This window comes from Pangasianodon hypophthalmus, chromosome 3 (assembly GCF_027358585.1).
Source record: "Pangasianodon hypophthalmus isolate fPanHyp1 chromosome 3, fPanHyp1.pri, whole genome shotgun sequence".
In the NCBI taxonomy this organism is placed as follows: domain Eukaryota; kingdom Metazoa; phylum Chordata; class Actinopteri; order Siluriformes; family Pangasiidae; genus Pangasianodon; species Pangasianodon hypophthalmus.
In genome coordinates, this window is record NC_069712.1 from 16844409 (window position 1) to 16869194 (window position 24786).

Genomic DNA, 24786 nt, shown 5'->3' on the forward strand with positions numbered 1-24786 from the left:
TATAATAATGCCACATGTTGTTTCCCTGTTGGATTGCTAGGCATGAGGGCCTTTTTTATGCAGAGCCAATTTTTTTATGCAGATCCATTTCCACAAGTTCCACACATAGTTTATTTTGTTTATTCTTAAAGTTTTGTTCCCCCAACATCAAAGGTAATTCCATTAATACTGCTAACAGGGTGCTTTGGCAGGATACAGAGGATGAAAAAAATGTCTTGCTCAAATTCCTTCAAGCAGCTTTCAAATTCACATTCATTGTACTGCCATCAAAACGCTCTTTAGATGCTGTAACAACTTTGTGATGACTTATTTTTCTACTCTGACACTTAAAAGCCTGTTTACAGCCAACACAAAGCACTGGGCCAAAAATCAACAGCTTGTTCCTCAGCACTGAGGCTATTTACATCAGTGTGATTCAGAAATGTTGTTCTTTAACTCCTTCTGACAACAGAGGCTCAGCAGGAGCACAGAACACTCATAAAGGTTAAATAAACAAATAAGTCATATATATATATATATATATAAAAAATGTGTGTGTGTGTGTGTGTGAGTTCATATTAAGCCTGATACTTTATTGTATTTGTAATATATTTCCTGTTTCAATAGTACATTGCAAATATACTAACAAAAAATTGTACTAACTTTAAATATATAAAAAGTGTATTACCACTATGCTTTTACCTATTTTTACCATACAACTTTGAACACACTTTAAAATAATTGTAATTTAGTATATTTTCTAAAAATATATTTTACAAAAATATACTTGAATCGAAAGTTTTGTTTATTTTTTTAAAAAGTGTATTTATTTGCACTTTATGTAAATATATTTTAGTATTATTTTTAACTGTGTGCTGAAAATGACCATTGTAACAATGCATTGAAAGTATACTTTCAAAGTGCATTATTAAATAACCTGAAGTTGTAGTATACTTTAAGTTCAATTTTGGAGTAATTTTGAAGTGTACTTCTTCATGCTTGCAATTCACTTCATTACTGCTTACAGAAAGTAATAAAACCTATGATAAATGCGTTGAAAGCCCATTTAAAACATTTTTAAATAAAGTGTATGCACTCCACAAAAGGCTACTCTTGTAATTGTGATTTAAGTATTTTAATAAATTTATGCAATGTCACAGAGAGCTCCAATGTATGAACATCAATCCATGACTAATTTTATACCAACAGCACACCATACGAACACAAGAAAATGTGTTCTACAGGAAAGTAACATTTATCGAATGTGTTTTTGAAATGTTTCAGATGAATTTTGGGCGAAATGAGCAATTAAATTAGCATTAGCCGATGCTATTTTGCTTAGCTCGCTATCAGTGCTGTGGCTGAAGCTTACAGAGTGCTAACAGTTAGCCTACTAGCTAATCCGATAGCCTTAATATTGTTCGGGGAACTTAGTTGGCTTGGTATTGCTAACTTCACAGAGCTAGTTATTTATAAAGGCAGCGTTGCAGTTTACACACTTGGTAGTTGATGTTTAACTGTTTGTGCTCTTGTCTGAGGGAATTTGTGCATTTTTTAAAGTTGCTATTCACACTTCTTGTTTTTGACAGCGAGGCGGCGAATTAGCCATCATTTCAGTCTCCAGTTAGCTTAGCCTGTTAGCTAGCTAGCTAGTCGTGTGAGTGAGAGAGAGAGATGTTGCTAAAGTTCGGTGCTGTGCCTCGAGATGCCTGCGATGTTGGAAAAGGCTACGACGGAGATTTCAGGGAAAAGAAGAGGCAGAAACTCGGTGAACAACCCGACAAAAAGTTTTACTGCCAACGGCAACAGTAACAATTGTTGGTCAGTGATGAGGAGCAGGGTAAGTGACGGGTGGTAGCAGGCCCGGGTTGGCTAATCGGGAGCAGCGGGAGGATTCCTGGTGTTGTCATGCCACTGGGTGGAAATACAGATGTCTGTTATTGAAGTTACATGTTATTTATTGTAATGACCCTGACAAGAAGTGCATTCAGCATTGGGGAAAAAAATTAGCATACTTTTACTCAGAAATAATATATTTATGGTATATTGCTTGAGTGTTTTGCAGACACTCTTAATTAATTTGTAATGTATTTGTAATACAAAAAAGTACACTTTAATATCAAGCATGCAATTATCTTACACAGGCATATACTTAAAGTGTACTAAGTATACTTGAAGTTGTTCCAATTTAGCACATAAAAGTACACTAAATACACTTAAAATTATGCTTTACTACAATTTAATTACAACTAAAATATACTTAGCACAAAATTAGTTGTTCCAAAATAGCACACTTCAAGTTAACTAATCATTAACACACTTAAAGTATACTGACAGTTAGTCTGGCTGCAAGTATACTTAGCATATTTTTTTTTCATTAGGGCACATCATGCATTTAAACACAGTTAAAACTGTGGTGACTAAATACATAAAAATCATTTACAAACAATTTTTAAATATATAATATACAATATTTTCCTTTTTATATGGTTTTACAGGCACTTTTTCCGTGAAAAATGAAAAAAGGAGATCACCTTTAATTATTCGATTAAAGAAAAGGTAAGTACCATAAGACATATATCTGTTGTCAAATTCCCAGTAAAAGTAATAATTCCTGTGATTTTGACTCGTGGAACAGACAAGTTGTTGAGCCATTTGACTATTTATTTATTTTATTTTTTGATGTTTATGGGTCTATGAATGTTTATCTACTTCAGAGATGAATAGCTGGATGAAGCATGGGGCAGAGTTAAAATAATGACAGAAAAAAATATTTTAGATGAAGGCATTTCTCTCACTGAAGATTACCTCTGGTCTATGCAGCTTCCTAATATTAATGTAATGAAAGTGCATTTAGCCACATTAATTAGTCTATTGGGAGGCACAGAGCTATCAAGACTGGTAAAGCTTTTTGAGAATTAATAACGTGACTATTTCCGGGCAACTTAATTCATGTAGGTCATTCAGCATCAAATCACCAATACACTGGAGGAAGACAGGATTCAACAGCATAGTTCTTAGAGTAAATACATAAAATTACTCTACTCTAGCACAGAATAATGTCAAAGACATTGCGTGAGAAAATTTGTTGTTGCAATGCACTGGGTGCATGCTATGATCTGATGTTCATTTACTTCTCTGTTCTTATCTTCTCATCTTAAAGAGTACTTAGCATATATTTTCTAAAATTGCCAGATCTATTTGTGACTTGTTTGGCAAGCTTAATAAAACACTGGGACAATTTGACCTGCAGAACCACCAGGCAACAATTCCATAGAAAACTTGTGAATTATTTGGGACTGACATTATTGTTGAATTATATTGCTATGTTGAGAGGCTCACTGTTGCTTAATAGTGTGTTATGAGCAAGGGAAGCTCCTTACATCATCATGCTTTTGTTGCCTCACAGTTAATGTTTTTGCAGTTGGAAGCAGTAATTTGTAAGTAAACTCCTTGGGTATGATTTACCTTGTCAACACAATCACTTGTAACCAGAGGTAAACACAAACTTTACACCAGCTGCACAGGCAAAGACACATTTCAAAAGACATTTCATATCTGACAGATTTCAAAAGGCAAACTATTTCTGTCCTTAAGAGGGGAAGCAATTTCCTCCCAACTGTTTAGAAAGAAATTGTGCTAATGTGCTCTTTCCCTGCACACACAGTATATATCTGTTTTTGAGACTATGGAGAAGGCAATTCACAAAAGGGTGTTGTCTTCCTAGCCGCATTTTGCACCATTATGTCTGTTCATGATGCAGTTTGTGGACTTCAGTTTGGCTTTTAACACCTTTGACTCAGAGCTGCTGCAGGTTATGCTCTCCTCGTTGACTCTGCCAGATCCCATCTGTTGGTGGATTACTCTTGGAGTCTGGGTTAGAAATACAAATCTGCTGGTGGATCACAGACAGGAGACAGCAGGTGTGGCTAGGAATACACACGTCAGACACTCTGACCCTCTGTACAGGAGCACCTCAAGGCTGTATGCTATCCAGGTACCCGTCTGTGAAGTTTGCAGACAACATCACTGTAGTTGCCATTGTCTGTATGACATTGGACTATACTTTTATAATACTTTATAAATCTTGCACCTGCAGTGTGTTTGAAAAATATTCTGACACCTTTCCCATTTTGCACACATTATTGTGGCACAGATTTAATTTAAAATGGATTAAACATACTTATTTGGCCATTAATCTACACACAATAACCTATAAATACAAAGCAAAAATACATTTTTGTATTTTTTTGCAAATGAATTATAAAATCAAAAACTGAGATCTCTCATTTAGATAAGCATTCAGACCCTTTATTTAGTACTTTGTAGCACCTTTGGCATCAATTACCGCTTGAGCCTTCTTGGGTAAGTGAGCAGTATGTGGTTTTTGCCAAATGTAGCACTTGGAGTTCAGACCAAAAAGTTTAGTTTTTGTCTCATCACATCAGGGATTTTTTTTTACTCATGCTCTCAGAGACCTTGAGTGTCTGCCATATTTCTTTTTACCCAGGAGTGGCTTCCATCTAGCCTCTCTATCATAAAAGCCTGATTGATGGACCATTTCTGAGATGTTTGCTCTCTCATCTCTGTGGATGACTTATGAAGCTCTGTTAGTGTGGCCACTGGGTTCTTGGTCACTTAACATTACACTTAACACTTTTGTACCATCTGTCTACCATCATCATTTAGCCATGATGCAAAAGAATTGTTGCTGACAGCAAAATTATGACTGTAAAATCCTGTAAAATCATACAGTGTAAGTCTGGCATAATCAACCTGACAAATAACCTGACAAAATTCTGATGCTGATTATGCTGGCCAGTGCATCGATTCTAGATTTTATATCTGCCAAAGTCATAAAAAGGATTTGTTTTCTGTCCTTCAAAATTCTTAACTTTTCATTTGTTTGGTGCCTCAAGTTACTGGAGAGTAACAAAAAGTTCACAGACTAACAAGACTATATACAGACTATATACTATTTTTAGCACTTATTATTTTTATCATGAGCAAAATGTTTAATAGTTACCTTATAAGATGTAATAATGCACCCTGAACTAAACAGTCTCTGTGAGCTTTGAACATTATAAAATATGAAACCATGTAAAAGGCTGAATGGATTTTAAAAGGTATGGTAGTATTGAGTATTCTTTGTGCTTTCAGACTACATGATTAAGGCCTGTAGAATCATCCAGCCAGCATTGTGAAGAAAATAAAGAAACCCAGATTCTGTGCTGCTGTAATTGGCAAAAATGAATGAAATCCCTGACTCTGTCCAGATAGAATTTAACAAAGCTCCTAATTATCAAAAGCAGATGACTTATTGATTACAAGACTTGATTAATGCAGGGGATGTGTGGTGTGCTGATGAGATTGTGGGTTGTTTCAGTAATCAGAGGACTTTGCGGGCTGTGGTTACAGGGCTTGGGGGACTGATACCATAGGACTAAGTGTGTGATGAAAGGTCAAGTTTGAATTAAAGAGACATGAGAGTCATGAGTCAGGGTAGCTGCTGGCTCAGTGAGGAGGGGCAGGTGGAGAATTAGAGCAGAGGAACTCTCCTCAGTGGGGTATATTTGGGGGCACCAAGCTGCCATGCAGCATATGTTACTTGCAGATGAGAAGAAGCTGCATTAAAAATTTAACTGCAGTGAGACTTCGGCAGGATATTTGTGGCCTGGAATGCACAGAGGCCTCATATAAAGAAACTGAGATTTGGATGTGATCAGTGAATCGTATCTTGCAGTAGTTATTTCAATTCAGGGACAATGATATCATAAATCATAGAACATGATGTAACTAAAGCTGTCTTGGATGCAAAGATGATCTGTGTCCACTTCACTAATGAATTGCATCAATCAGGCAGAGAGCTTGCCATGTCTTGGTACAACAACTCAGGAGACAGTTTCGCCACTATTGTATCACATAACTTCTATAGAACCAGGAGATGCACTGAGGGCCCTAATCGACAACTAACTCAGAGGCCCTTCCCCCACATCCATCATATAACATTTTACATGCAAGAATGAACAGAATTAATACTCCAGTATCTTGGATGAGGGAAAAGCAGTTTAATAAACAATAAAATAAAAACAAATGAACGAGATACTTAATATTAGCTAACTCTAGATCAAGGGTGTCGAACACAAATCCTGCCCAGGTCACATCAGCATTTTCATGAGACCCTAACATATTCTGTCAACTAACACCAGTATCCTGGGCTCTAAAATTAGAAAAGAATGTTTCTAGGAAAGAGAACGGCTAACAGAAACTGTTAAAATGTATGCACCATTTTTTTTATTAATTCATTCCTTTGTTTAATCACTTTTTATTGGAGACCAGCTGCTGATGGGAAACAGGATTAGCAAATGAGATGATGCATTTTTCCTGTCTCTTTTGAAATGCACAAGAGCATCACACTTACCAATTTAATTGAACAGATCAGGAAATCAATTGTGATGTTATCGTTTATGTATTTCCTCATCCCACTGAAATTCATTTCTGGTTAGGCCACTGCCAGCACAACACACAACGTGCTTCTGAATCGTTTTCAGACAAGTTCACATGGGTCAAATGAAATGAACCTGCGGGCTGGATTTGCTCTACAGGCCTTGTGTGTGCTCTAGATTCTAGCTAACTAGCTAGTTAGCCACTGTTTTCCCATTACATCAACAAGCAGAAGCAAAAAAGTGAAGACAAATTGACTAATTCCTACCATTGTTTTTGTTCCATTTTTCCTCTTCTTCTGTTTTTTTTCAGCACCAGACAGATATAAACACTTCGTGATTGCCACTTCTTCATGATCTTCTTACATCACTCGAGTTAGTTATGTATTCTTTTCACATCACAAGGGGTTCCCCTGTGACTGCATGATACATAAACCTCTTCGCCAAATGACAGTGTGCTTTTTCGCATATCTATTTTAAAAAGTGTAGGGCCCCCTGGTGGTCCAGGGGCCCTAAGCAACTGCTTTTACAGCTTATAGCAATAAGTAGCCCTTGTTGATGTTGATGTTGAGATAAGTGTCAGATGCTTGTGTAATACGGGGTCTCAGTTGTTGAACTTGATCTCAGGCTATGTTCGCATTACCAGGTTACAAGTGACACAAATCAAATTTTCTGCTTTAATGTGACACAGATCCGACTTGTGAATCATCAAGACAGACAGACAGATCTGAGAGGTCTGGAAGCAAGGTCTAAGATTTACATAAGTATCATGGGCTTGGCTCATAGGCATAGCTCAGTATGAATAGCCTAAGCCATGCCACTGAAGCCAGTGACATAAGTATATTTATTATGAGCTTCAATTATGTTATGTACCCCACTACACAAGGTCAAGAACACACTTGACATAATTGATATAGTTGACTAATTGCAGTTTGGCTGTATTGGTTTTTCAATATTTTTGAGTGAAACACTGAGTGAAAATCAATCTACCAGCTTTGAGTTTATTGCATACATAAATGATGCACTGTGGAGGTGGTTTACAAGTTAAAGGTAATACTGCACACATTTTATAGTACCAGATGCACAAAGCAAAGCATTTTAGCTATAGCAAAAATTACAAGCTGTGCATATTTAAGGTTTCCATAAAGTCTGTATATGAATCCTGTTTGTCTTCTGTTTGCAGCAGTAAGCCGTGACATGGCATTTATATGCATGTGTGTAAGAGAGATACAGTTTCTTCTTTTTGGCTCTGTTTCTTCTCTTCTTTCATAGATTTGATGCAGGAACTGTTAGGTATCTAAGAGGGATTTAGGACCTGTCAGAGTAGAGTTATCAATCAGTTATCTATCAGTGGTGTGTGTATGTATGTTTTATGTGTAATATCCTTTCTATGGAAGGTTCTTTCTGCTGGCTTTCCATGTGTCTGTTCAAAATTCCCCTTTCTGGCAAAATGAGATGCCTTTTTCTGGATACTTCTTTTTAATTAATTCCTAGAATTGGCCATTCCAAGTGCCAATCTTATAGGATAAAAAGTTGAGCTAAAACTTTCAGACTAGCTGCTTTATTGATGTTAACACTTGCCCTGTAACATCACATTTGTTTGAAGCTGTGCAGTGGTGCCTACAAGATATTTCAAATCCATTTCCTGGCTTCTTCTGAAGAAACATCCCATCTTCTATGTTAGGTTACGTACAGCTTGCATCATGTTCACTTGAGCGATTCACTTGACAAATGTTTCAGAGGTCTGAGATGTGTGTAATGCAGTGAGCACTCAGATTACTTCTGAAGCATATCATATTGGAGTCTGCAAACTGTCTTTTATTAAAGGAAATTGTTTTGGATGTTGTATGCTTATGTGATGAATATAAGTAAAATATCCACTGTTGGGTAGTACATAAATGTACAAGTACAAGAATGCATTGTATCCATGCATTACTTCACTTTCATTGCATCCATGCATCAAAATTGCTTGTATCTCAACATATGGTTTCTTCTAATTACAATTATAGGCCATAAAAACCCACAAGACAAAGATATCTACCATTTTCATATTTGGAAGCATCAAGATGAAACCACATATGAAAGGTGGCTATTCTCTGCAATCACCTTTGTTAATTCATAAGCAGTCAACTGTTTCAGGGCTCATTTTTACCTGTTTGTTGCAGAGTTTCAAATGTAGCTTCCAAACTTTGCAGATCCTTCAGGCGTGACTCAGGCAGCTGTCAAAGTATTATACAAAATTTGGCACAATGAAGCTTCATTCTCTCTTGGAGATAAAAATATACACTAGGCTTAGCTAGGACTATTTCTCACTCACCTTCAGGCAGGACATCTGGAACTCTTCCCTTGCTTAAAGTGTTATGAAACTCCCAAAGCTGATCTATTAATGACTAAAGGCATTTTTGATGTATTTTTAGGTGGCTGTCTCCAGGAACATATAATCTTCCATTTAAACCTATCTTTCAGTCCACACCAACATAGGGGCACATGTCTATGTGCTAAATCTCTACTTCTTCTTCCACTTGTGTGAATCATAGACTCCATTGACATCCATTTAGATCACACCACTCCCACTTTCTCTGTAGGTTCTGAAGTGTATGCTAATTGTCAGGTCAATTCAGGTATCGAACTCTGTTTCCCAGAACGCATCGTGACAACATGGCTGCCCTGGACCACACTTCACAAAACACACATTCACTCGATGCAAAGTAACGCTCAGTGTGTACTTACCTGACCTTACCAAGTCGTTCATTCTGTGTTTTGATATTCTGGTTTTGATCTTGCTTTTGCTACCTGGTTTTTGGTTTTGAATTTGCCCTGTTATTGTGGTTTGCTTATTGCTTGACTATTGCCTGTTTCCTGTTCATGTCTTTTGCCTCATGATTTGGATTTGTTTGCCAGCTCTTTTAATAAACTCTAACTGCATTTGCATCTACTTCAGTCTACCTTTTATGATACTAATATAATCTACAACAGTGTTATGGTTGCGCAACACATAGTCGCAGAGCTAAGTGAATAGACCCAAAATGGATGCTCATGTATCACTTGTGTGTAACATACAGTATAAATTCTGGTTCAACTGACTATACAACATTGCTTTGTTTTTGTAGGTTATGGGATGGATGACTACACTGAAGGCTGTCTTTAAATCAGTCAAAATTTCTTGTTTGATTATTTTCTATGGCAGTGGCTAAATCTGGAAATTAACTCCATAACTCCAATAACTCCACCTAAAACTTTGCTAGCAAGTATTTGACCATATTGTCTTAAATTAGCCATTGAGTCATGCCCTCTAAACCAGTGATGCAATGATATTGACATGCTGGATTCAACAAATTTCTGAGTTATTTTTGTATATTGTATTTGCTGCATCACATATTTGTTTATAACACTGTGCAAAGGTTTTGTCATTGTGTTGGCTCTGGCTATAAGACTCAGTAGGATGGAAAGGGCAAAGTGGAGCATTCAGCTGGTATTTCTGGCAGAGTTGGAATCATAGGATTCTTCCAAGCTGTGCTATAATTGAGTTGCTACCCTCATTTCCTTCTGGCCCCTGCGCCAATAAACAGTCATCAAGTTTTGTAAGATTCAATGAGCCATAAAATGTTATGTGGGCCTGATGTGTTTGGTGCAGCAGTAAGAAAAATTTGCATGGAGCATTTGTCCAAAACATTGTTCAAACATTTCCAGGGTGATCTCCTGAGATCAAATTCATCATTTGACAGTGTGACTGTTCTCTGAATCTAGGGAAAGGAGCTCCCTGCCAGCCATTTTGCCTGGCCAAGCTCCCAGAATTTGTAGCACAAATAATTCACACTGCAGTGAAAACATTAGCTGTATCGGATGAAATGATGACTTTCACGTGAACAGAGGGCTTAACCTGTTTTTAAAGCATATTTAAATAAATAAGTTTGCAGGGATGCAGTTTGGTTGCTAAGGGAATGTCAGTATCAGATCGGTAAACTAGTCAGATTGGTGCATCCATATAAAATGAGATAGACAGAGTAACTCCCTAACCAAAATGCAGCCGATCCCCGCTTTCCAGTGAGTGACTATTTAGAAATATACATGAACTGACTATATGATATAATACTAAGGTAATAATTTTATTCATTGATTACTAATTAGATAATTTTAAAATTGAAAGGATGGGAATATCTCAGTTAAGAAATAACGGACTATGGTATTAAGCAAATAGACAGAGAATATAGATACAAACAAACAGAGCAAAACACAGTGTTGACTGGCTAATGATGTGGCAGGCAGCAGCAGGCTGGTGAGAGACAAAGACAAAGCAGGAGATGGAACTGGACCTGGGACATGAATGAGATACATAACATAATCCCAAAGCCATGAGGGTAGGAAACATAAAGGAGCTTTGGCTTTTGGCACTCCTCAGCATTCTGCACAGTGTGGCAATGGTGAAAACTCTCATGAATGAATGCAACTTTTTCCTGAACTGACTGCCACCTTGGCAGCTTCTTTGTCTTGGAGATTTCTTGATCTCAAACCAGAAGACCCAGCTTGAAAGACAGTTTTCTGATGTGCTTTCAACTTTAAAAATGTGACTGGAGCTGTTCTTTGATGTATCAGAGAGGAACTGAATTTCAGTTCAGCTTGGGCTAAGGATATTTTTTGTGCAGAAAGAAAGCCTCTTTTCTTACATATTGAAGGATATCCTGCCAGAGAGTGTACCACATATGAACTATCTTACTTTATGCTTTTCTGCAATGGTTTGAAAAGGGTATCACAATGTACACCCTTTTAAACCACTACACGATAAGAGCATACCCAATAATCTGTCCTCTCCCTCTGTCAGGTAGTACGTGTGCTCCTGCTGCTGGATCCTGACACACTTCTATTGCTGTGGCTCCTCTCTCCCTCCATACCTGCTTGACTCATCCTGATGCTCTATTTCTGCTTGGGATTCTGCAGTTTTCTGTTGTGGATGGTCACACACAGACACCCAAAAAATGTGCACTTCCAAAAACAGTTTATGTTCAAGCCTGACCCTTGCTTCAGTCAGTGATTGCACCTGTAAACTGTAGATTTGTACTGCTACTGGAATCATAAAGGCTGTCCTGTGCTTATTCCAGGACTCCTATTAATAATATTCTCATACTGAACATCATTTCAGCATATTTATTACTGTTTCCCTTCACTCTACTACAGCTGTACTGATTTGTAATGCTACTATTTGGCATCCCACAGAACAGGATTTGCTTTTAAGTTGTCACAAGCAGATTTTCTTCCCACTGTCACCTCTGGCTTGCTCATTAGAGATCAAATCTAAATATGAATGTCTGTAAAGCTGCTCTTTGACAATGTGTCTTGATAGGAGCACTATGCAAATAACGTTGAATTGAATTAAATTGAACTATCTGAAAAATGTTGAGAGGTTCACTGGGAAATAGAAGTAATGCCTTACAGAAAGAAATCACTATTAACTGTTTACCCGATGACAGAAAAAGAGACATATTAATCACTCCAATAGCATCTTTTTCATTAAGAACTTTATTTAGTTTACTGCAGACATGGCACCTTGAAAGAGGATATGAATGCATTTGTGCATTCATGTATTCATGAAAATCCATTTAGCTCAGAAAAATGTTCATATGCTATGAAAGCTCCAGAGTTTTAATTATTTTTTATTTCAATTGCACACACATTTAATGAACATTTTGTGAAACTAGTTAATTTCATACATGACTTTTATATGAAATATAATATGTTTGGTAATTTATGGGTGAAAGGCATTTAGAAAATAGGCATTACCAAAAATGTTGCAAATCTGGTGGGAATAATTTTAGTATACTTTGGCCCACAAAAACTAAAAGTCTTTACTAAATGTTTTTACTAAAGTAAACATATGCAACTGTTACTCAGTTCCATTGCAAAATAAACTTAGAAATGTTGCATGTGAGGAGATATTCTTATGAAACATGATAACGCTAAGAAAGATTTTCACACAATTTTTAATAGACATTTAACTAACAACTAACAACTTACGTGAATGATTTTTTTATTTGACCAATTTGTGTTATTTCTTATCACTGTAAAATATTTCCAATCATGAACACATAAAATCATTCTGAAATGTGTGCAAATGTTGCAAATCACATGTGATATACCTTTACTTATTCGCTTTCTTGATGAATGAAGCATTAAAAACTTCTCATTGAGTGCTGAAAGCTTTTGTCCCCACTGTTGAGACTCAGGTGCCATGAATTTTGTCATTCCAGACTTTTGATTATGAGTGAGGATAAATGACATATCCTGGAGCAGTGTGGGTATTCTGTTAGTAAGAGCACTTGGGCTACAATGAAGGAAAACACATGCTAGTCTGCAGAGTGACCACCTAAGAAGAAGAATTGTGTACAATGTGTTATCTGTGGAAGCAGCCTGCTTATTCAAAACTCACTGAAAGCAGATGATTACTGACTCCAGAACCATGTTTAGGATCATTCTGGCACTGAAAGTTCTTGAAAGGCAAAATATGTTTTCAAACACTAAAACAATGATCCTCCATTTATTGGAGGCTCTGCAGCTCCCTGATTGATCTGTTTTTGTGGGGTTACAACCAGTGTTTATCTGTGCAATTTCTTCCTGAAAGAGAAAAGATAGAAGCAGGGAAACAGGTAAATGCCTGGTAAAAGTAAATGCTACACTGTTGAATTTTAGTTTATTTTTCTTACTCCCACATTAAAGCTTCTTGTAAATCAAATGAAATAATGAGTGGCTAACTAACTAGTTTATAGAATAAAAGATGTTCATTTAACTCACATTACAATGCTAGCTAATATGATATGTAGTTTTATATGATATATAAAAAGGATATTTAACTATTTAGTGAACACTTTAAGAAGTTTGCTACATCCCTTCCAAAAAAGGAAAACATACACAAAAAGTACACTTATTTTCAGCCCTATTTAGCGTGGGCTTTTAACCTGCCAGATAAGGATTTATATAAGCAAACCCCTCTATATTTCTTAGACATGCTGCAAGCACAGTACCAAATTACACTGCATGAAAGTATGTAATAAGTATAAAGCATATATAAAGTATATGCACCAGCTTCCCCTCAAGCCTCTAACAGGGATCAACCATTCTCCCCACCATAACATGACCCACCATCCCTTAAGATAAAAAGAAAACCTGCATCAAGACTCTTCTCTGTTCTGGTACCCAGGTAGTGGAAAGAACTTCCCCTGGCTGTCTGAACACCTGAGAGACTGGTTATCCTTAAACAAAGACTGAACACATACCTCTACCACGCACTTAAATGAACACTAATTTAAAAAAATGACATGTCCTTTTCTTGCTGTACAGGATTCTTAGACCTTGGCCTATTTCATCTAGCCTGAAGATATGTTTTTGATAGATATTACAGAGCACTTCTGTTAGTCACTCTGAATAAGGCTATCTACCAAACGCTTTGAATGTAATATGTAAATGGGAAAATTTAGGACCCCAAGGTCAACAGATGTATTGATATAGAGATAATAATAGATATCAAGGACAACTCTGTGGCACACAGTCAGTGCTAACATCTCCGCTTGCAGAAAACACCTTTGGACATAAATGTTGTGATATAGTATAGAAAAGATGAATCAATATTCTGTCATACTATCTATTTTGAGTTCATGCCCTAACCATAAGCTGCTGTGTTCGACTCAGATGTAATTCGCTGGTTGGAATGACCTCTTTTTTGATTGTGGCACGTTTGACAGATGAACTGGAATATAAAAAAAAACATAGATGCCTCCATGATTGTCTTTTGTAAGCATCAAACCAGCCAGCTAACTGTAAGAGTGCTGTATATTTTCCTACTCAACACAATAAACTCTATGGTCAATTGTATATGTATTTAACAAGTGAAGTCTGTTAGTGATTCATCTAGATACTTGTATTTACAGTATAAATCATTTGAAGGTAAGAAATGCTACTTTGTTTACTTCTGATGCTGATGCTTCTGACGCCGTGTTGATTTGCCGTCACTCCATGAGCTGGTATGGAGCTCATAGTTGAAAAGACTACCCCCAGATGATGAGTAGGAATTTCAAGTTGAGGGGGTGTTTCTCTGGCTTTTTCTGGTTGGAGGTAGGGAATTACAATTGTGACCATGCATCAAATTGTGACCATGCGTCAACCGCAGCATTATTCTTCTCTTAATCCTCTGTTAATCCTAATTAGAATTTAATATGGTGACCCCACATTTGTTGCTGCTTCGGTTTATAATATTCACTCACTGAACCTTCAGCTTTATTCATACTACTTCATTTGGATGCATTACTTGTGCATGCAGGGAAGGAGATTGCAGTATTTGTTATAGGCTACAAATGCTTTTTAAATGTCACATTTGAGTATTAATATATTCATATGCTCTGAAAAGGTTGCTGCTAATGCCTTCATCATTGTGTATATCACATTTAAACACCTTTAAAGCTACCTGCTAATTAAGGACAGTATACTGCACATTTCTATTTCCAGTCTATTTCCAGTCACATATGAGTTCATATGTGTGCCTTCTGAAACTGACCTGTTGCTTTCACTGGAAGAGAAAATGCTCATCCTTTCTTTGCATGTTACAGGATAGCAATCTGGCTGTGAGGAGAAAAGAAGCCATAGAATATGAGTTTTAGATTACATATTTGGTGATAATGTCAGGTCAGTAATGGCACCTGTCACCACTGAAATGGCAAACTTCTACACCCATGATCCTCAGCCAATTCACATGCCATGTTGATTGACACATGTACCCATTCATAATTGCTGGACTTTTCATTAGACAGACCTGTTCACTATCACACAAGCTTTTAAATAACCATAAATATCCCTGCAGGACTTTCAACATATGATTGTGAGGTCTCTTTATTTTTTTCTCTTTATTTATTTTGTTTGCTCTGTTATCTGATCTTTCTTAGTTCATATTAAATGCAAGATGCTGCTTTATTGTTGGCAGGAGTGCTATGCCTCATATTAATCATGCAAGTACACACCAGTAGTAATGTGTCCACTCTGTATTACCTGCACAATTCATATTAAATTGGCCAGGACTGGTAGGAGCTCTGCAATGAACTGGTGTCCCATCCGGTGTGTATTCCCACCTCATGCCCAGTTTTCCCAGGACAGGCTCCAGAGCCACTGTAATTCTGACCAGGATAAAAAATGACAACCTGAATGTTTAGGGAGTAAGTGTGATTTCTGTTTTGTTGGAGGGCTAACAAAATATTATACCTATGGAAATATTGCATGTTTCATTCCATTACTTGGATCCAGGGGAAAAGATCCCCTCACCCCCACTCTCCAAATGTAACTAATTAACTTGGACTGATCAGAAATGTTGTTCTATTGCACACACACACCATATGTAATTGACAGCAATTCCCACTTACATCGCATATCGGAAGTACATCCAGACACTTGCAAATTTTTTTTTTTGCTTGAGTGCAACTGTGCAAATGATGATCTATAAAATGTTGTGGTGTAAAAACATTCGGAGCTCTAGACCTATCAGCCAAAGTCTGATGACACCCGTGGCCAATAATAACTCCAGCTTTTCATTGGCGATAAATAACATGTGCAGTAACAAAGTCAGTAATTAATATCAGCCTTGATGAACTGAAAGAGCAGCTCATTAAAATAATCTCTAGCTAAGTATTATGCACTTTGTGAAGTAAAGTCATGTAAATGCAAATGCAGTGAACCAAAACAATAATGACTTCTCTCCTGCTTTACTTTTTGTGCCTGTTTAGTAAACTGAGTCAGTTTTAATGTCAAAAATATGGTCTGTAACAGTGCAAAACTGTTGTCTTTAAAATCAGATAAACATTTTTAAAATATGTTTCTCATGACATTTCCATGGATATACCCTTGACTTACTAGATATGGTTATTCATTTCTGTTGTTGTACCAAGGCCAATATATGAGGTGTTGGAAACTGCTTGTGCTCTTGCCAGTGGAGATACTGACCTTGGTTGCATTACTCATAATGTATTCTACATGGAAATGAAAGCATGCAATCCAACGGTAACTGTTTATCCCCAAAGACTTGGCCACAGTTAATGCCTATTTATTCCTGCTATTGATTTATATGACTCATTTGTCCCTTTGGAGACATGATCATTTTCTTGCATCTTGACCTTCAGACACACTTCACCTTTCAACCTTTCCTCTCCTCATTAAGAGGGCACAAGCTATTGGAACAGACCACAACTACAAATGTCTATTGACTGTGCGGCTGCTTTTGTTTATAGCTGCTGTAAGACCCTGAGGTCAATTTTCTCAATAAAATCAGCTTGTTTCTTTCACTAGATAAGCCTTTGTCAGCACTTTAAAATTAAACATGTGATCAAACAGCTTTATGATGTAGATTATAGCTGTGAGAAAAAAGGAAAGAAAAGGAAAATGAAGTAGAAATGCTGATTTCTCTTGGAGCACATAAATCTGGCAAGGTTGTTTGTTGAAGGACAGTCTTGGTGGAGAGAGAAAAGCTTACAGAGGCATTGCTTAGTTTGTAGAAAGTGGACAGAATATTGCCCATTAATTTCTTAAACCTGTCTGTTTTTTGCACTCTGCTTCTAAGCAGCTGTCATCCCCTTTCAGTGTAGCTATGCCCAAAATGTGCCAGCTTTTTCCAAGCTTTAGCACTTGTGGAACTGAAATGAAAAATATACAGGACCATTCTTATGAAAATATGACTGTGTGGTACAGTGCCTGTAAAGATAATTAAATGGGGCTTACAGGAATAAAAGTTGTGTTCAAGCATGAATACGGCATACACGTGAGTAGCATTTTAACATGAAAAATATGCAGTTTGTGTATAAATGTGTGGTATTGTATGGATGTACAGCAACAGTAACAGGTAATTACTATTTTATAACTGGGGTAGGGGATGGGGTGAGGAGGGTAAGACAGTATTTAGGTACTCAGACAATATTTAGATAGGCAAATAGTCTGATTTACATGTCAGAAATATATATTGTTGTCTTTTATCTCTGATGGTAAAGCTAGCCTACTTATACCAGCCGCCCATGAACATATCCATATATCACACATGCACAACCCCCCCCCCCCCCCCAACAAACACACACACACACACACACACACACACACACACACAATATATATATATAGCCTTTGGGATCAATCCTTGTTAGACAGTTGCAATGACCTTTGTAAATGTGTAGAAAAAACACAGTGTGCAAATTTGCGCTATGTGCAAGAGGGCTAGGTGAAGTGGAATTTAAATAGGAGGGGGGTTGATTAATTAGGATCTTCTTAGCTACAAAACAGCTACACTAAGCACAGTGGTGCCATATATTATTTTGCATAGCTGTGAAAAAGCGATGGAGCTGGCATATTAACAGGCTTAGATGTCTCTAATATACTCCTTACATATATCAGGTAAGGGTGAAGCCAGTTCTTCTTAATTACATTATTACATTACATTATATTGGTTGTTGAGCTCTATCATGAAAGAGGACGATTATAACTCTTAGAAATCATATCTCCGTTAACTAAAATATTAAGTCAGAAAAAAAACGTATTGTTCCCGCTTTTATTCAAACCATTTCTTGCTTGAGTGATGCATCCAGGAGGATTTGGACTTTTGCTATATTATCTCTGTGAATTCATTATATTATTACATTTTGTATTGTAATATATTAAATCTCTTCCTATAAAGCATTATTTGAACACTGCTTTTATAAGTGTTCAGTAACCTGCCATGTATTATAGGTAGGTATCAGTATAAACTTTAATCATGGGGCAGAATCCAGAATTTCTAATGTTATACATGCAGGAGCTGGCAGTTAAATATAGGCCATATTCCTCAGTTTTCCCAGCAGGGATTTGGTCTCTGGGTTTAGTGTAATGAAACTACCTGCCCCAGTTTTCCCTGTAGTCAGTGCTCTTCTCTCTCATGGGAGGGGGTGGTGGAGCCACAGCTGAAGGTAACCCATGAAGCATGACAAAATTCCATCTGTGCTGTGTAGACAGTTAAGCATTCTCTGTGTGTAACAAAAAAAGAGAAAAAGTATGATCGTAGGCTTGATTAGAAAAAGCATCTCCTCAAAAGAGGCCTGGGGAAGTGCAGAAACGGATATAGCTAAATGCTTTTTATACAAAACCTGTATAACGTACTGTAAATAATCTCTAATAGCAGTCTTCCACTTTTCTGCAGGCTGAAGCACTTTGTCTTATAGCTATCTATGCCACTGATCCTTTGTTCTGCAGCAGATGAATGTTGAAGCTAAGATGGAAAATAATTGCTTGATGACCTTGCGATATTTGTCATAAGGATGCAACTAACAAATTCTTTCTTACCCTTTCTATTAGCATATCTAAGTATTTTGTTCTAGTATGCTTTGCTGTTTTTTGAGGATTTCTAATTTAGGCTTCTAATTAAAGCTTAGCATGGTCGTTCATTTAGCATAAATCTATGAAATGTCAGTGTGAAAACAAAGAAACAAATTTATAGATAAAACCATTGTGTTGAACAAATTGTGTTTGCGGTTGCAAGAAATTTGCTCAGTGGACTGGGACACGTTAGTGAAAGGTTAGTGTGAAAGGTTAGTGTTTTTTATTTTGAGAAAAGTTGGCATTGCTTGGGTTAAGCTTCTTGCATAATTGCGGCATAGGCATTGGACTAAGACATTGGACTAACGCTTGAGACATTGGACTCCTGATCAGAAGGCCATGAGTTCAAATCCTAGCCCTGCCAAGCTGCCACTTGAGCAAGGCCCTTATCTCTCAACTGCTCAGTTATATAAATGACATAAGTGCAAGTTGCTCTGGATAAGGATGTCTGTCAAATGTGTATTATGTGGGAATGTTTCTCAGGCCTAAACTTGAAATATTTTGTATATTAACATATACAATATTCTAAGCTATTTATGTTTGTGTAATATTTCATTAATTTGTTCATTCACCTTCAGTAAACACTTTATTCCAATCAGTGTTGTGGTGGATCCTGAACCTATTCCAGGAACAATGAGCATGAGTGGGAATACACCCTGGATGCACACACACATATTCACATCCTTATTCATAACCAATTTAGTGTAGTCAGACCTTCCAGCATTTGTTTAGAAGGTCGGAGGAAACAGGAGAACCTGGACAAAACCCATGGGGAGAACATGTGGGACACCTGCACAGACAGTAAGGAGACCCTGGAGCTGTGAGATGGCAATGATACCCACTGTGCCTCTATACCAGGCAGGTGTATTTGTTTACATTTCATATGTGTAACATTTCTCTGGTGTCTGGGCAGGACATGTTTAAATTCTAGAGTTTCACTAATCTTCCATATACAGTTTATGAATTGATTAATTTGGCTCCCTGTTACAATTCCAATTTGTGGGCATTGTTCCCAGGAAAAAACATCCCATGGAAGTTGTAGTAAATATTCTAATTGAGTTGTAAAGGTAGACACATTAAAATATGACAGGTAATGTAAAAAAAAAAAAAAGAAAGAGACAGGTTTTTTTCTCTCTATCTCTTTCTCATAAATTTCTGTATATTAAAATATACCAGGCTGCTGCTGTGCTATTTTAAAGCTGCTTTTCAGGGAACCTCTGGCTAAAGTTTGTTACAGAATACACATTAGATAAATATATAATATATATAATATATATATATATATATAAATACACATTAGATAAATATTCCACTTGCTTATTTTAACCCATATTCCACCCACACATAGTCCAAAGCTGACTTGACATTGATGTTTCAGCATTTCGGGTCTTGTAGGGACTAACATTTGATGACCCTATGTACAAACACAGGCCTAAGTACTTTCTTGAAATGTGCAGAAAAGACAAGTGTTGATGAATAAAAATAGTAGGGTTATGAAATGCATTTTCATATAATAAAAACATTACCACACTAGCACAGCAGACATAAATATGCTTTTCAGTTATGAAATTGTGGAGCTTTTTTTTCCATTTTTTTTCATGATCTATCCAACTGCTTCATACAGGGGTGAAATAAGGTGCTGTATTTAGGACACAGAAGCAAATTAAAAGCTTCTGGGACTTTCCTGGAAATCAGGGGAATCATTACTGGCCTGTTCTTGGAGTGGCTAAATACTTGGTTTAATTAAACATATTTTGATCAAACTCTTTAACCATTCACAATGGGTCATTTTCCTTGTATTGCATTACATAAGACTGCAGTGGAATATTTTAATGTAATATTGGTATTGTTTCAGAAATTGCAAGTGACTCAAATGAATTAAATAATGTCCTTTAAATGATTCTTGTTTAGGGATCTATAATTCCATCTGTGAGCAATCAGAATTCTTTGCATAACTGAATAATTAGGTTTCTGAAACTCTGCTTAGCTCACACATCATATCCTACATGTCTCTTTTTCAAAGAGTCTAAATGTAATCATTTCTCTTCCTTAACTGTAATAATTATGGCTCATAATTACTAAAAATTCAACTGATTTGTAAGAAAAACATCCTAAAACATCTTAACAACAGTTATGAGAGGTAATGATGTGTTTTCAGAGAACCACTACTCTAATTTGTTTATGAATATGAACATTATATGAATATTATAGATAAACTCTGAAGTAAGGCCCTAAATGTTTCAATATGTAACCTGTTACAGATGGATTGTAGTAGCACATAGCTGCACATCTTTTGTAAATACGCATGCATGACAAGACAATTTAAAGTCAGACAGATTTCTGTACAATATTTAAGTTGTAACATGCTAACCCAAAAAAATAAGATGGACAAAATCCAAATGGTCAGGTGTCCACATGTTTTAGGCTATATAATGTAGCCTGCTTCACATGTACCAATGGAGTCTTGTCTAATTCATGCCTGCTTGTTTGCTCCATTGGTTTTAATGTAACCAGTAAACCGGCACTTGCATCTGTCCACTTCATGACAAATCCCTTTTGGTATTTACTTTTGCTTTTCACAGACCAAGAATACATTCCATTTGAAGACATAAGCTGCAGATATTAAACAAATCTTATTTTCATTAACTTATCCATCATCTCGTATCTCATTCAGAGATTGCTGTGTATTTTTTTTTATCCTTGTAAATACTGTATAATATCATAGCTAATTACTTACTCCTCTCTTACAATATTGTTATTTAAAGGCCAAAAGTTGGTATAAAATGAATCAAGAACTTAAAGTAACTATTTAAAAAGAAACTGAGAGCTCCAGGACGGAAATTCACAGTTACACGCTGTTTGACATCTGTGTGTGCTGTCAGTAACACTGTTTGATGAAGTACAGCAGTAATTCAGCAATAAGCTCTAAACAGAGAATCTCACTTGTTGGTTTTTAATACTGAAACAATGTGTTCCCCACCCTCTGTTCAAAACATCCATGGCCTAGTTCAACAATTTCTAACTAAAGTTTAAATGATGTTTTTTTTTTTTAAAAAAAGAATCCTCCTTTACCCGTCTCTAAAGAAAAAAATGAACACATCAGTATGCATAAACGCATCAACTACATGTTATTCACAGAACCATGGCAAGCTGCACAAACACCATCCATTATTTCCAGATGAAGCTATCAGTTTTATTTCTACAGTATTTATGATCAACCCAAATCCAATATTACCCACCTGTCTGTTTGAATTGCACAATCCAGCACTACAAATGTGAATGTTTACTGGAGACTCTAGACTGACATTAAATTGCTTTTAAAGCAATCATTGCTAGCTGTTCTGGGGCTGATTTGGCATAATATTAGTATGCTCTGACAGCTGTAGATTAATCTGTCCCAGTTGGACAACAGTTCTTTGTAAACATTTGATGTAACTGAGTACTATATTACAGTTTGGCTTCAGCTTCAGCAAGTCTGAAGTAGCAAGTAATGCAAATCAGATATTAAGGGCCTTTCAGAGTGAAATGGTAGATAATGGTAGATGAGGAACTATATACTTCTCTTTTTCTGCTTACTTTCAGTACACTGGCTGTTACACAATGATGGATGAAATTTGACTGTATTAGTGTATGGTATTTCTTTACAGTGGTCATTAGTGTCCCACCATACAAATACTGAACAGTTCAATCTCTTGTCTGTTTATTCTTTCCTTTTTTGACCTGTTATTCTATTTTAGTATAAATGCTTACATTGACATTTACAGCAATAGGTTAAAGTTATATTACATCTAAAAAGCAATTCATGCCAAACATGCATACAGTATGTGGACACTGAAAAAAAAAAGAATGATAACTGAAACAATCTCCAGGTCAAATATACAATTTATTATCAAAGGATGATTTAACTACTCAGATATTTGGATTGAAAAAGAAAATGCTGTGGGCAGAACAGTTGTGATGTTTTAGAGTTTTGGGGTGGGTCTTGTCCCTTCAGAGGCACCTTTATGGTAATTTAATTATTGTTAAAACACATTGGTTCTAAGGGTAAAACTTTAGAAAACCAAAGACATGGATTGTTGTGTCACTGAGTACAGTTAAAGAGCAGTGATATTAGCATTTCAGTTCATTGCAGCCTAAACAGCCTAAAGAGACCATAAAGAAGGCAAAGATTTTAAGTGATTACAGTTAGAACTTTCTGCCAAGACCTCTGACTGTGACCAAAATGTTCGATTGGATTTTCTCTGAGTTCAGTTACTTCAGGTATGTGGAGTCTGCATTTCTGAGGAAAATTTATTGTTCCTAAAACCTCATATGAAGTTAATTGTGCTGAGATATAGCCTATTTTGCTAGAAGCCACTGTGGAGAGAAAGAACAAAAATAATTACCTTCAGATTTGACAGTCTCAAAAATCAATACGGCAACCTTCAGATCTTCCTATGAAAAATACATTACTCAGCCTCAACTCTTATATTGAATTTATTTTTTTTGCATTTTAAAATGGAATGTAACTGTAGCCTTAGTGTCTTTAGCGATGAATAAAAAAAACATAAAATTAATTAGTGTTTCTATATAATTGAGCTTCTGTATAATTACAGTTGTTTCTGACCTTACTGTATAATATATATACTGTATAATCTGAAACTTACTGTATAATAACACTCATATGTGCTTTGTGAACATTCCATTTCCACTAGATGTTGGAATGTGGCTGTGGAAATTTACCAATTCAATCACAATAGCATTAGTGAGGTCAGGCACTTATGTTGGGCGAGGAGGCCTGGTGTGCAGTCAGCATTCCAGTTCATCCCAAAGGTGTTCAGTGAGGTCAGGGTTCTGTGCAGGCCACTCAAGTTCTTCCACTCCAACCTTGGCAAACCATGTCTTCATGGACCTTGCTTTGTACACAGGAGCAATGTCATGCTGGAGCAAATTTGGGCCCCTTAGTTCCAGTGAAGGGACATTGTAATGCTACAGCATACAACAGCGTCCTATAAAATTGTGTGCTTCCAACTTTGTAGCAACAGTTTGAGGAAGGAATATATATGAATGTGATGGTCAGGTTTCCACATACTTTTGGCGATATAGTGTATTTCTGAACATTGCTATCACTGTCAAAGCATGAACAAGATTTTAATGCAGGCATGAAAAGAGAAAAATGGTACATTAGATAAAACGCACAGCAGTATTTGGCTAGCGCAAACAATGCAGTTACAGTGCAGAGGTGAGATTTGTGCTGTACTGTACATAATAATAGCTAATGCTGATGGATTAGAGAAAAAATGTTTTCCCTGAAAAGCTCCATTAGTCAAGGACTTTTTATAATGCAGTTTCTTACAATAGAGACTTCTCAGGAACTTCAAAGTAAACAATGGCAACATGCAGCTGAATGGAAAAGGAATTATTAGTTATAGTTTGATGCAGAGACAGCTAAAACACCACAAGCTGATAAGACTCTGTTGTCTGTGCCAATTTCTGATATGTTGGAGTTTGTAATACTGCGCTCATCAGAGGCATTATTGTGAAATTGACAGGCTAGGTAATTCAATGCAAGCTGTTGATTTGTCTCAGCGAGTGGGCTGTTAAGTGCTCTTCCACTAAATGGTGAATTGTAGCCAATCAATAGTTATAGAATTAAGTAGAAGTCACACCAGATTTTCACACTGCAGATTTCTTATTAGCAGGAAGTCATTTAGCCAGATCATTAGAGCTTGTTAGCATCCAGTAACTAATTGCCAGATAATCTTGTAGCAATGCCTAACCGGATTCCAGTCAGATTTCTGTTTATTGCTGGTTTTCTAGTCCTTCAGGCTTCTGTTGTATAAAATAGGGTGCCATGAAACACTAATAATATACAGTTCCTCTATGTAGAGTCTTCCAGAAAGATGTGACCCCCACTTCCAAGACTGTCTGATTTGTGGGCTTAAATTACATGTAGGAGGTGAAAGCAAAATTAATCAAAATTAGTCCTCTTCCATTCAAGTGAACAGGTCAGGAGGGTTTTACA

The 24786-nt window shown here is 36.6% G+C and overlaps 1 long non-coding RNA gene across 1 annotated transcript in view; it reads left to right on the forward strand.

Moving 5' to 3' along the window:
* Positions 1-1218: 1218 nt before the first annotated feature.
* LOC117596359 (uncharacterized) overlaps positions 1219-24786 on the forward strand; it is a 38140-nt gene continuing 14572 nt past the window's right edge. The window contains exons 1-2 of the long non-coding RNA XR_004577499.2: positions 1219-1819; positions 2478-2538. This is a non-coding gene — a long non-coding RNA (uncharacterized LOC117596359). The remainder of the gene's footprint in view (positions 1820-2477; positions 2539-24786) is intronic.